At 45.8% G+C, this 14774-nt stretch overlaps 1 protein-coding gene across 2 annotated transcripts in view; it reads left to right on the forward strand.

Annotated features, from left to right (window-relative positions):
• The first annotated feature begins 1524 nt into the window (after nt 1-1524).
• Nucleotides 1525-14774, forward strand: part of KCNJ6 (potassium inwardly rectifying channel subfamily J member 6) — a 170519-nt gene continuing 157269 nt past the window's right edge. Inside the window, exon 1 of one of the 2 annotated variants that reach the window (XM_075100000.1) lies at nt 1525-1874. The gene's annotated coding sequence lies outside the window, so the exon portion shown is untranslated. The remainder of the gene's footprint in view (nt 1875-14774) is intronic. The other variant, XM_075099989.1, reaches the window with a different exon arrangement.

The raw sequence follows: 14774 nt of genomic DNA on the forward strand, positions 1-14774 counted from the left end.
TTTTCAGTGAGGCTCCCTTTTATGGAAAAAACTTAAGAAACTAGAACACAGCCATTTTTTTAGACTAGCATGATATAATACATCCACAACACAAAGGCATGGACTCAGATGAGATTAGACAGAGAAAAAAAAAGATTCCCAGAAAGTACATTAGGAAATGTAGGAAGGTGTGAAGAGGAAGGGTGAGGTGAGAAAGGAAATACAAATAAGGAGATTTTACAGGCTAAAGCAGTGCTGGTTTAAAATACTACTTTTGTCTCAGAAGGAGAAAAAAATAAGGTCACTGGTGATCCATGGTCACACAGCACAGATGAGCTCTAGAGCTGGTCTTGCGGCTAATCTTAGAAGAAAACCAAACCAAACAAACAGACAAAATAAAAAAAACAAACCAGAGAAACTGATATGACTAGTGAAAGTGCAGATTGTTGTTATTATTTGTGTTACCTGAAGAGCCACAGACCCATTCTGCTTCCCACTGAATAGGTGCATTAGCTTGGAATATGGGTAATTTAACAAAATGTAGACACAAAAGGTGGAGCAGTCTGGAAAGGATGCGTCCTACAAGAAAAATGATCAGGATGACATCTGGCAAATGTCTTCTTAGTTCTGCTTTTCAGCTAGGTTTTCTAAGAAAAGGAGGCTTAAGTAAAGTGTCTGTTAGTGTCTGAACGTGTGCACCTGCCTGTTCGTCTGGCAGCTGCCCTTCCTTCCCAGGAACGTGGTGTCTGGTGGCCAATTTCAACAAACCTGAGAATGGGAAAGTATTGTCAAAGATAGTACTTTCCACCAGACTCAGTCAGCGAGGACGGTGGGTGAAGACGCTGCGAAGTGCCCTAAAGGAGGTGGAGGCTTGCTCGCAGTCCGAGACCAGCCCTTACTGTGCACCAGAGGAGTCCCGCGGGACACAAACTTGGGCCTCCGCCGGTCACCTGGATACCCCTGTGGTTCCTTCGGAGCCCCCCGGCGCGGGCGCACCTGAGGAAGGCGGGACGGTCCCGATGCAGACGGCTGGGCGAGGGGCTGCCGGAGCCGGCGTCCGCACTCGCGGGGGGATGAGAGCCGGGGCCTCGTCCCCTCCCGCGCCACCCACCGCCCCCACGAGAGGCGACGGACCTCTCTGGCGTGGGCTGCTCCCCCCTCCGCGCCGTCACACCCCCGCCGCGCGCCGCTCCGGGGCCCGGCCCCCCCAGCAGCAGCCTGCCCGCCCCGCTGAGGCCGGGAGGCGGCGCAGGCAGCGGGCAAGGCCGCCCCCGCGGAAGGAGCGCGCCGCCGCCGCCGCCCCCGCCGCCCCGCGCTGCCCGCAGGTGGCGCTGCCGCCAGCCGCGCTCCGAACCCCCGCCGCCGCCGCCGCCGCCGCCGCCGCGCCGGCCGGGCTAGCGCAGCCCCCCGGCGCCGGCCGCAGCCCCTGGGCCCGCCCGCGGCTGCCTCCGCGGGGCCGCGCCTCCCCCGCCCGCCCGCCTCCGCGGGGCCGCGCCTCCCCCGCCCGCCGCGCTCCGCGCCGCCTCCCTCCTTTCCCCGCACACACACACACACACGCAGACACGCGCGGCGCCGCCGCGGCCGTCCGGTCGGTCGCCCCCCTCCGCTCTCGCTGCGGCCCGGAGCGGAGCCCCGCAGCCGGCGCGTTGCCGCTGCCCCGGCGTGCCCGTCTGCGCGGTGGCGGAGCGGCGCGGCGCGGGAAGTGGGCGAACGGCGTGGGGAATGGAGACGCCCGACAGCATCCTCGGGGCCGTGTGACGGCGAGCGGCGCTCACAGACGCGCACGCACCCACCGGCTCGGAGCCGGAGCCGGAGCCGGTGCAGAGCCGGGCAGCGCCGCCCTGCCCCGTCCCGCGGGGAGCCGGCATGGAGTGAGAGCAGCGTGCCGCCGCCAGGTAAGGCGGGGAGGGTTACCCGAAGGGAGGACGTGCTGCTCCGGAGCTTGCGTTTAGTGCCTGTGCCCTTACGGCTCGTTGCCGCCGCGTTTCTCCAGCCCCCCCCCCCGCCCCCCCGCACCCCCCAGAAACGCCCTTCCTCAAGCCCCCGGGCAGCCACCGCCGCAGCACCGGGAGGTGCGGGGTGCGCTCCTTATGTAACCGGGGGGGCGAGCAGCCGCGGCCGCTTTCCGCTGGGCAAGCGGGGGCGTGGGGGGTGGGGGGGTGCGCGGCGGATGGGGGTACAAGGCGGGGGGCCGGGCCGGCCCCGGGGGAGGGCGGGGGGATGTCCGTTTGCAGCTGCCGTCGCGGGAGCCTCCCGCGTGGGAGCCCCGGCCCCGCGCCCTCGCACAGAGCAGTGCCGCCGCGACGGGGCCGGGTCTGCGCCGGCCTCCCCTCCCCTCGGGGCTCGACAGCGGGCACCCGCGGGCAGGGGCGATCGGGGACGTCCCGCCTGGCCGCCCCCTCCCCAGCGGCGCTCCAGGGGCAGAGCCGAAACCGGGAAGAACTTCAAAGCGCGGGGGGTGGGGGTGGGGGGTGGGGGGCGATGCTGTTTTCGCTGCTCCCATCTCACTCCTCCTCTGGGAGGGCAGCGGGGGGCGGCCGCGCTGCGGGGAACTGGGGTCGTACTGGGCTGATGCAGGCAGCGCTTAGGGCAGCCGGGGAGAGGCTGAGGGGAGCCGGGGCAGCGCTGAGGGCAACCGGAGCCAGGCTGAAAGGAGACCGACCCAGGTTGGGGAGGGCGGCGAGGCCCTGGCCCCGCTGGGCGGGCAGGGACAGGGGAGCCTCCGCCGGTGGAGAGGGGCAGCGGGAGCGGAGGGGATGGGGGATGCTCCCGAAGGGGTGCCTGTCTCCTCTTGATCGGAGGGAGAGCGAGCTCGGTATCACCATGGCGACCTGAGGGAGGGAAAAGCTAAATAAATAAATAAGTAGGAGATAACTCCCCCCTTCCCCTCCCCCGGCCCCTGCCACCGCCCCTTCCCGGCCAAGTCTGGTCCCAAACGTGGGGAGGAAAATGCCACAGACAAAACTTTCCTCTCGTGTTAAAAAGGGAGCGGCAAGGGCTGGGGGACCGTGGTGGGGAAGGGGCCCGACCCACACAGCTCAGCGAGCCGCGGTTGCGGGGAGCCAGCTGCACCCGGCTCGCCGTGCCCGGAGCTTCTTCTCCGGCCGCGGCGGGAAGCAGACGCTGCTTCGGGGCGAGGTCCTCACGGCTGCTTATTACAGTGCCAGCCATGCCCCCCGGCCGCCCTCTGCCCCGCTCCCCGGCCGCGCCCCGCCCCGCCAGCCGCCGGGCGCTTTGCGGGGGCTGCGGGACCGGACGGGCCCCGCTTCAGCACCGCGGACAGCGGCGGCGGCAGCAGCGCCCCGGTCAGCGCCCGGGAGCGCGGCGGGAGCGCGGCGGGAGCGCGGCGGGAGCGCGGCTCCCCACGGCGGGCAGGGAGCCGGCCGGCGGCTTCGGATCGGGCCCCTGCGCCGGGAGGACCGGGGGAACCCCCCCGCCGGTGTCCCCACGCCAGGAACGGCTGCCTTACTCTGCTAGAGCCAGCACCGAGCACAGTGCCGCTCCCCGCCGGGTGCCAGGAGCCAGCGGAAGCCTCACCTCGGGCCACTAAACTTCCCTGAGCCAAATGCGCGCAGGAGCTGCGGGCAAACGCGTTAACAAATGGCATCTTTTAAACGAACTTGCTCGAGGTTGTTTCTTCTGACTCTTTGGCAGTGGTTCTCAGTAACTTGTTATGGCTACCTGGCTCCCTGGCAGGACCGTTCACATGCACGACATCCATAAAATGAGTCTTTCAGAAACTGTGAAAAATACGTGTTCTCAACTTGTTTTCCTTAAGAAAGCTTGTTGAGAAATTACACTTGAAGAAATTGCACTCTTAGCTTAGGGAGCTATCCCACTGCTGAGGTGCACAATTACACAGGTGGAGTTTGTGCCAGTCAGAAAGACACAATCAACTAATCAAAGAAACACCTCCTGGTTAAGAGCTGTTCTCCTCAGACATTTGGTGACCAGTTTAAAGAAATATACAAAGTGGGGTGAATAAAGCATTTAGGATGGTGATATTTCATTAGAAGCCAAGAGTTATTTATTGCACTGATAGGTTGTAAATTACTGACTCAGTTTTCCTATACATATCTCATGCTAGTAGTTACATATGCAATTATTGTTTAAGACTAAGAAAAAATATTCTAGAAAAGCAAACAGAGTAATGAATAATATTCACTGGGGAAGATAGAGATGGATTAGTCACTTTTGTGCTGTTCACTGTGTCAGGATGTTCTTTTTTCATTAAGCAAACAAGATTTATTTAACCTTGCCTCAGTCCTGATAGGCAGTAAACTATAGATACACGTATAATTATTGGTTTTGAATCCAAATCCCCAGCCTCTTGAGGTTATGCTTTACCTATAATCAAGCTGTCAAATCACACCAGCTACTGGGTTCCTTCCTTGCCTGCGTTCCTTCTTTGTTATAAATTGTCTGTTTCAAATAAGTCCTAGCCTAGCAGAGACAATCACATAGGTGAGTCTTATTCATGCATGGGAGATAGTCAGGTTTTGTACTTATGCAGAGAATCCAAGCAAATTCATCTCTGAGAATAACAAGTTGAAGTAAAGTCTTTTTAACTGTAGATCCACATTTTGCCCTAACTACACTTCTTGAGAAGCCAAGTGAACTACTGAGTTAAGCCTTTATGGAAATGGAGACCTGACTTTCTTAATGATGGGCCTCACATTTTCAGAGCTGTCTCATAGGGAGTATGGAAATAAAGGGCTGAACTGTAACTGTGGGCTTGGGAACTCATTACTGTCCTGTGGGAAAATGAGGAGACATAATAGAATACAGCTCTTCGGGGCAGTTACCTGATCATTTATAATACTTCAAGCTATTTATTTTGTTATGTAAGGCAATACTCCTGCAGTGTCAGAATAATTTTATCAGATAATTACAAAATGGTTTTGCCTTATAAACAACATAAGAAAAAAATTAATTATAGCAACATCAACAGAAAATCCCATAACCACAACCTTAATCAGTTTAGTAAAAGACAGAATTCATTGTGGAGTTTCTGCCAGTGCATTACATCACATTCAATATGAGCTTCCCAAGATACATAATTTCACTGCAGAAATAACTTACCTGTTTTTCATAAGCATGTATTTGTAGCCTTGAAAACACCATTTTATTGAAACACGGTATTTTGGAAGGAAGACAAGTTGTCTCCTTCAAACCATGCAAGAGAAATAGAATTTCATTTATATTTTCATAAAATATCCATAACAAAGGATTTAGTCAAATATTTCACAGGTATAAGCTTTATGTTGTTCTTTCTTTCACCGGTAAAGTATCAGGAACTCTGGACACTGTTGGTATAAGGCTACTGTATTTGCCATGATCTTCTCATGGTATTTTCACGTGTACAAATAGATTTTTATTCAGGAGTTGTTTATATGCTTCTACCAAAGCAAAAAGTGAAAGAATTGATATTAGCATTCTCCCAAATAAATTAAAATGTGTCTTAAGTAATAGTGGTTGAAGCATTGTAGAGAACACATTCCTATTGTATTTTTTTCTTTTTATTTTCATTGTTGTTAAAAGCTTGGGAGCTCTGTTCAGTGTTTTCATCATCTGCTTGCTACAGAATGTTGCTTTTTAATTGGGACAATTAAACACTGGCAGTTTTAAGAAGAGATATGGCTTAGGTTAATGTGTTCGTTACGTTTATGTGAATGTACGACATATACAACAATATTCCTAGCATATTAAATATCAACCTCTAAATACTGATCATGCAGAAAGAGACTGATGCTTCTTAAACAATCAATGCTAAATTTTCTAAACCATAAACCCAAGAAAAGAGTTTTAATCTCCTTCCTACTTAATAGTGACTTCCTAGAAGATTTTTTGTTTTCTCCCCCAAAACTGTGCATCGGATGCTTTACTGAAATGCTATTGATATTAGAAATACATTTTTATTATATGTGTGTTAGGAATAGCTGGAATAAAAGTATCAAACAATAGAAGTTTACTAACTTCACTTTTTCATACACTGCTGCAATTTTTAATTACGCCTGAGGACACTGGCTGTCATGGAAGCTTGAAGCCTTCTGAAGGAGCCTCATGACAGTGTTGTGGAGTCTCTGTCAGAAGGACAGCCTACACCAGGCTACCCCAGCCCAGTGTACTGGAGGAGGTGAATGGCAGCAGTCCTGGTGATGCAGGGGCTGGAGGAGGAGAACCTCTGTGGTCAAAAGTCATGTGCAGAGAATGGAATTTTTCAGTCATATACATTAGTATGGCAGCTGCAAAGGCACTGTGCTGCAGATATGAATCATGTCCATAAGGAGGCTCAGCGCACCACCCTCATTTAACTCATCACCCGTGGCCTGCCTGGTAGGATATCACACAGGGCCAAAGGAATTTGACAACACAGGAAAAACATCTTGTTTATATTTTAAAGGCTCATTAAAATGGATTTTTGCTAGCTAGTAACATGCGCTCTATTCACGAACTTTTACATATGGCCAGCAGAACATTCTGTCTTCAGATAGAGGACAAAAAAAAAAAAAAAGTAAATTTTAAAGTTTTTAAAAGATATGCAATTTCTACCAGCAGTTCATGCAAATGTACCCTCAGGGTTACTCAATGCCCAGTAAAATCAGTGAAGATCTGCATGACTGCAAGGACTGTGCACAGTCCTGATTGCAGAAGCCCCAATTCATGCCAGAGGTTGCAGAAGGAGCTCTAACATAAATGAGAAGGACCTCTAATAGAAGTCCTTTGGAGAAGTGCTTTGGAGTGTTAGCCAATAGAGTTTTGGAATTAAAAAATAGCTTAAAAAAAAGGTGAAAGCCCATTGATTCCCTGCTTCTATTTGCCAGCTACAACTTCAGGTCAGCCATTAGTGGTATCTGGGTATGAGGTGCAGCATGATATTCCTGGTATAGGCATCCACAAGAATAGGAGTCATACTATTTCTGTAGGTCTAACTGACAATAAGATCAGAAAAGCCCCCAGAAGACACATTGCCCAATTATGATAGTAAATATCACCTTCATATTAGAAAATAAAAAACTCATTCTATCAGGCTTGGCTTACTTCAAAATGAATGCAAGTATATGGCTGGAAGTGTATATTCACGGTATGCACCATTCTTCAGTTTGATATTATTTACTTCCTAGAAGCATGTACTTTCTTGTCTCACTTTGGTAGGAAAATAATGTAGTATATCCAAGGGCAGAACTAGCCTTGCAGTCAGAAAACTCTAACATTTTCACTTATAGCTTGAAATTCACAGGAGTAAATTAAAATTCCGCAGAGATTTAGGTTTGTTAAAGCGTTTGCATTAACAGCACTGGGTGTGTTAATGCAGACAGTGAAGGCTTATCCAAATATTTAAGCCAGAGAGCCTGCTCTTAATCCTGACTGCCAATGACCTACCCTTTCTGTCATGTGCAAAGTGAGTGGTTCATACTGAGGGAGCTCAGCTTCAGATTTCGACATGTATGTGAACATCTGAGCCTTCAGAAAAGCCTCCCAACCAGAGAAAGTATCTGATTTATCCTAACACAGAGACTTTAAGATGCTGGCATGAATGTAAATATGATCTTTGCCATTTGGTCTTGAGGCAGTGCTACCTGATCCTCATGTGCCCAATGGCTAAAGGCAGTGGTTGGAGACAGTATGGATGGGGCGAAGAGCTTCAGCACAAGCTTGGATATGCTCCTACATCCCATCACAGGCCTGCAGACACAGCCTTACCCTTGACTTTGATTTTACTTCATACCCTTTGACCTGACTGTGGTGGGTCTTTAAGTTCAACCATGCCTTTAGAAAGAGAAGTCCTAGGTCTGATTGCTACTGTCATAGCAGTGACGGCATTTCATAGGCAAATAAACACTAAAGATCATAAGTTTATACAGCTGTTATGATTTATTCCATATTTATTTAATCTACATAGGCTGTTGGAGCCTGACCTGAAGAAGCCACCATGTGCAGGATTTGTTGGGACTCACTAGAGCAGAACACTGGGGCTTGTTTTCTGATGAGAGCCAAGTGCTGGCATTTGTGCTGAATTCTCAGAAAAACTTCTGGACAAGAAAACAATAATGTGCAGGTTGAAAGGGTGAAATAGAAGGCTGAAAGAACGAACAAGATGATGAGGGAGAGAGAGCACGAGAGCATTGTTAATTCAATGTTCTAATCAACTGTGTTCTGCAGTGCTTTATCACAAGCATCCCTGCATTAGGCTCACCAGCTCAGAGCACTTTGCAGCATTGCAGGAAATCCTCTGCTTTTTGCTTCCCATTAAAAAAAAAATCTCACTGTGTCTTGTCAATACAGACAACTTTGTCAGTGAAAGCAAAGGAGAAATTATCATACAATTTAGTATTTATCATAATCAAGAGCAGGGGTTCATTACAACAATGAGCAATTGCCAAATTATTCCTCAAAGTATTAATTTGAAGAATGAGAAAATAATATTTCCTACCTTCCTGCTTTTTCTCCCCCCCTCTCCTGTTGACACACACAGTCTGCAGTTTCTATCAGCTTGTCAGATCAATTTCCCATTCTTGAAAAGCAGCATTTATGCTAAATGATTGTAATTAAGAACCTTCTTCTTCCAGCCCAAAAGCTGTCTGGACATGGAGAGGTAATTCCCCATTGATTTCCATGGGTCCAGGTTTTCACAGCAAAAGCTTCAATAGGCAATGCCTGCTTTGGAAGTATAGCTCCCTGGGCTCCCTATAGCATCAGTGAAAAGAGCTGGGCAACTCTAAAGGGCACTCTAAAGAGTTTAGTCCACCAAAGATCTCAACAGGCCTCTAGAGATGTCACATTTCGGTGCCTCAGGTTTCACAGGATGCATCTCAAGTAATTAAATCGATGTGGCAATCTACAGTTGCAGGAGCTGTGATGATTCCCTGTCTTCAGAGCTCCCATACAGAGTGGTACTCACTAAACTTCTTCACTTGCATGGTCCTACATCAATGTCTTCCTGGCTGGCATACAAAAATCTCAATATTATGTAGAACTAGGGCTTATTTTTTTTCCCAATTGTTTCTGACTCTCTCCAGCTGCAGCATGAAGTATCTCAGTGCTTCCTGCTCTCAGAGGTGGCTTTGGACTATCAGAGCTGGAGCCAACAGCAGAAGCAGGGAGAACAGAGTTCTGCAAGGAAATGGAAGGAAACTTTTTTTAGTAATTAAAACCAGTGGCTGTTTAAGGATATCAAGGTTGTCGTCAGTTGCAGTGGGCTCTGATCCATGGCCTTTGTGCCAATACAGAGAGGAAGGGAGGTTGAGCGGGAAGGAAAGTAAAGGAAACTGCCAGCTTTGGTACAGCCCTAATGCTGTACTCTCCTCAGTATGCCACTGGCTTTCTCTGGTACCAACGCAGGAAATCATATCAGTTAGATGGGAAATAAATAAAATGCCTCATTTAATTCTTTACTGAATGGAAACGGGATTATCAAGTCTTCACCCAGCATCATTTTTACAGAGGACGAGGGGAAAGGAGGCTATTGGATCGCAGCCCATTAGCATTACCCAGTGTAGTGTGTACATCAAACTGGAGCTGTCTCAAAAAATGCAGTGTGTCTCTGGTACTCTTACAATCCATGGCTGTTGTGAATTACTGTATAAGAATTCTAATACTTCAGGTGGTTAATCATATTAAATAAACTAGATACATGTTTATCCCAGCCAAGTATCCAGCAGGGATATGAACAATCTTTATGAAGCTGCTGTATTCCATCTATTAAACATAATTACATTAAAGCATAAAGTGCATCTGAAGTCTTTCAGGGTTACAAACAAAGTAACATCAATCTACTTTCCAGAAATATACCAAAGTTACCATTAAAATCAGAAAGATAAACATGGAAACAGAAGATCATAGTTACTGAGAAAATATTCCGACAATATCTGCAATAGCCTAGTGATGGTGACTGTAATTGTATGTAGGATATTTACAACCTGATTTTGTGGTAGTTGTTGGCAAGTGTTGACTTTGCACTTGTGAATGTTATGCAGTATGTAAGAGCACAGTTCCCATGTAACTGTTCTCCAGACATTCATTGCCATTACTTTTTTCTCTACAACTGGACTGAAACTGTAAAGAGGTGACCACAAACTTCTGTTGCACCTCAGTGCCAAATTCTGGGCCTGCCTGAGTTCTTCCTTGCCAGTCAGAGTTTGCAAAGCTATGTAAAAATTTAAGAAGGTCAAAATTTGGAAAAGATGGGAAGGAGAAGGGCTCAAGAGAGAAGGAATAAAAACACAAACAAGGGAAAGGAAAAAGCCCTAGAACTGGATCATAAAGACTGCCATATTTGGAACAGTCTATTCCACAGTTCTGGGATGGCTCACTGCAGATGTAGGCCTGTTTGCAACATCTGGATGTTGCTGATCACTATTCCCCTTCTCTCTACCTCTTGCAACTAGCAAATTTATGGTTTTAATTGGAATCAATCTCTTACCAGATCACAGGGCTCAGAAATGCATTTCACAAGGAGCTAAAGCAGTTAATACACTGACTTAACGCTACCAAGACTTTTGCCTTCTGGATATATAAAAAAATAATTACAAAGGTATTCTAAACTGCTATCCAGCAAAGAAATAGTACCCACTGTGTATAAACAGCAAATGTCTATTGTTGTCACACTGCATTCCAGCAGTGTTTTCTGCAAGAAATAGCTTTGCTCTTTCATAAAGTAAGAGGTAACGACAGCAGATACGAAGGCAATATATCTCCAACCAGAATTTAAACTGAAATACTGTATAAAGTCAAAGAATTTTAAAAATAAGAAGACAGACAGAATTAGGAAGAAGTTCTGTCTTGGACTATTTCCTAAGAATAGAACTCATGGTTTGTTTATTGTTTTGTTTTTAATTACAGCTGCATGCAGAAGCCAAACTGGTGGGTTTGGGGAGTGACACACAACTCACATCTTAGAAGATAATTAAGCTGCTGGCTGGTAGGAAACTCAGGTAGGCCCTTAGAGATGCTGAAGAGAAAAGGTGTATGATATTGTCATGAGGGGAAATAATAATAACAAAAGAAACTGGAGGAAACCTTGCTGGAAATGTATAGGAATTGTAAATCCTACCAAGCTGTTACAGAAATAGAATCACAGAAAATATGTGATCTTGTATATGCATTTTAGTCAAAGAGCATTAAAGTCTTTCCATTAACTTCAGCGGGTTATCGTATGAGACCTTAAATGTAAATTTATTTTAAACAGCCTAGTATACAGGGGAGAGAGGTCTGACATGCAGCTTCCTTAGCACATCTCAGGATGACTTCATTACTTAAAACTGTCATCAGAAATCTGTGTATAATCCAGCCTAAACTTTGTTCCTATTTGTTCTGCGTAATTCTAAGTGTGCAACCAGCAGATAGAGGGAAAGCAATCAGCTAATATATTCTAGAAATGTCTACAAGTATTGCAAATCCCTTTCATTTATGATGATTTTAAGGTGCAGTTTCTCACATTTTGCCATAGTGCAAGCACACGGCACTCATATGGGAGTTTTGTGGCTCCCCAGGAGTAAATATAGTGCATTTTCAACAGACATGGCAGTGTATCAACCCAAACTTTTACCAGGAGTTGGAGCCTGAATATTTCTGCTTGACCTATAGTAAAGATCAGCCTGCTTTAGGGCCGAAGCATGGATTTAGGAGTAAATATGGAGATATATTTCAAAGCAGATTATTTTAAAAGCAATGGCTCTTGCAACTTGGATGGAATGTCAGTCAACAGTGGTCAGGGTGAGCACAGCTGAAGTGGTCAAGTCGGAGGCATAAAAAATGTCATCTGTTATATCTCCTTACACCAACTAATGAAATATCGTAATTATTTTTAAAAATTCAGAATAAAGTCAGATTTATGCAATTAGTACTTTCCCTTAATTAAGTTTTCCATAAGCAAGTAGTGCAGGATCAGACCCATATCAATTTATAGCAATAAGTCTAACCATTCCATCAGCTTAAAAGCAAAGCAAAAATAGCTTAGATCAGCTGTTTATACAGACCACTATGATGAAGGAAAAACCGAGAGAGGAGAAACTCCATTATTCCTGAAACAGCTATCATGGCTTGTGATTGTGCAGGACTAGATCCTGTGTAAAGAGGACCTTTCAGTAGTAAGCAAACATTAGACCAAGCCTGATGAAGAATTCTTTTCTTGAATACAAGGCCCATTTAAATGCCACATGACATTTTAACTATCAAGTGTGTATGCAGGGCAACCCCATATGGTTCAAGACAAAGACAGGCTAAGGAATTGGGCTGTGCAATTGGGAAAGGTGAGTGCAAACACTGGCAACTGAAAAGACAAGAGATCTTCATTTTGTTCTTGAAAACAAGGCCTCAGGCATGCCCCTTATGAGCAGCAGAGGGAGAAAATTCAGGCTTCACTTTTTGCAAAGCACACAGAAGAACAACTTTAACTTTCTATAGGAATTAGGTTTCTGGCTTCAGGCTAGCTTTTCATTTCAGTGAAACCTAAACTTGGGTGAGGCTGGACCCAAAACATATATTCCACAGTTCAGCATAGTCACATAAAGACTGGATTTTGTGGGTTAGCTTCATAATAAGTTGAGCTTAATTGGTAAAGATGTGCCATGAGAAAAAAGAAAAAAAATAATCCCAAAAATAAAACCAACAAAAAGCACACCACAAACAAAACAAAACCCCCCCCAACCCCAAAACCCAAAGCTAAACCTCAAACCTTACTCTTCAGTTATAACTGTAATCATCAAAGCCATACTCAATAACCTAGAATTAGCACTTCTACTTAATCCTACACACTGACGTGGGAGGCAAAGAGGAGGAGAACAGTGTAGTTCTGATGCAGCTAGATAAACATTTATTAATGATTAGTACAGAGGTCAAAATTAGAACTATTAGAACTATAAGTTAAAACAACTTTTTAAAAAAGCTTCCCCCCAAATAAAAACGTTTATACAAGTAACTGGAAAATTAAATGCTTTACCTTTATATTGCCTGTGAATATTTCCTCTGTGACAATAGTCAAGGACCTTATCTTGTATGTCCTACCAACTTTCAGACTTTGGTCCATGTGAAAAGATTCTTGTTTGCTGTATGTCTAGTTATTACTCTAACTTAACCCCTATCACGGACCTCTAATGAACTCAAAACACAACCTAATGAACATTACTGAATATAAGAATTATGAAATCATTTCACAGAATTATAGAAAAAACAGGTAAGAAGGGATCTCTGGAGGTCTCTAGTCAAACCTCACCAGTGCCAAGCAAAAGGGAATAATCCCTTCCCCCACCCTGCTTGCTAATTCGTTATTAATGCATCCCAGTATACACTCAGCCTTCATCACTGTCTGTGGAACCCATGGGTCCTATCCTGTGGTGTTGCTACCCAGTGAGTTGGTCCCCAGCATGTATTGAATCATGGCACGCTCTTCCCCAGGTACAGGACTTTGCATTTGTCTTTGTTCAACTTCAAGAGGCCATTCCTCTTGCTTGTCTAGATCCCACTGAGTAACATCCCCACCCTTCCTGTGCATCAGCTGCTCTTTCCAGTTCGGTGTCAGCTGGAGGCTGGCTGAGATGCCTTCAGTCCTGCTGTTGAAGTCACTGCTGAAGGCATTAGCACTGGCCCCAGCTGGTATCAAGCCCCAAGGAACTCCATGAACTGTTAGGCTGGAAACTGTAGACCGTTCAAGTTCAAAGGCCCAGCCCATTTTCCACCCCTCCTTATAGTCTACCCATCCAGTCCAGTTGTCCTTGTTTGGCTAGCAGAAGTTTTGGGATGGTGTCGGAAGTCTTGTTAAAGACTTGCTACTCTCCCCTGATCCACAGACACAACCATCTCATTGTAGAAGGCTGTCAGATTGGTCAAGCTTGATTTGCCAAGCAAAAATCCAAGCTGACTCTTCCTGCTCATGTTCTTGTCTTTCATGTGTCTGGAAATAGCTTTTTTGAGAATTTCCTCCATAGTTTTCCCAAGGACTGAAGAAAGACTAATCAGCCTGTAGCTCCCTAAATCCACCTTCCTGCCGTTCTTAATAGGAAGTTATGTCATTTTCCTGTTTACAGTCATCGTGGAACTCCTTATGTATTTTTGATTTTTAGTATTATCATGCTCATTATTCTCATTTTAAAATTTTGTAATTCCTTCCACTTTGAGTATCCTTGTCCCTTACTGCTGACTTGGCTGATTCTCAGTGTATAACGTGATTTTCTGTGTGAATAGTCTATGATCAAGTGATTACTTGGCAATCATTTCCGAATTTGTGTCATATTTCTAGAAGGTTTGCCTTTCATTTGTAAATCTTTCTCCTGCAGAAAGTAGGTGTACAGCATCCCAGCCCAGAAGTGGATTTGGAATTTTCCTTTATACATTTTTACCATTATAAAATTCTTACCTTCACCAAATACTTCATCTATATTCTTTTTGTATGCATGTACACTGGAATAGGAAGCTACATAATTTGGAGAAACTTTTAAACCATTTGCAGCAAAACAAAGGTAAATGTTAAAAATGTTTAATCATTTGCTTGGCAAATGTTTGTTGTGTGAGTATCTCTCACTACTGAAGTTCATAGAGGTGTCTGGGCATATACAGTTATACATAGGAGTACAAGAGGTTTGGTTCAGTTACTTTTGAGTCCTTAACACAACCTTGTTTTCTTCTGATATTTTCAACTGTGTATTTTTGATACTAGTCATACATAAAAGGTAGGAGCTGCTTTGAAGTGAATGAAAGTTTTCCTACGCATTTCAGTGGGAATAAATTGAAACCCTTAATTAAATTTTCTCACCTATATCAATCTTCATGGAAGAACTTTAGCATAGTGATATTTTCCT

This window comes from Phalacrocorax aristotelis, chromosome 1 (genome assembly GCF_949628215.1).
Source record: "Phalacrocorax aristotelis chromosome 1, bGulAri2.1, whole genome shotgun sequence".
Lineage (NCBI taxonomy): Eukaryota > Metazoa > Chordata > Aves > Suliformes > Phalacrocoracidae > Phalacrocorax > Phalacrocorax aristotelis.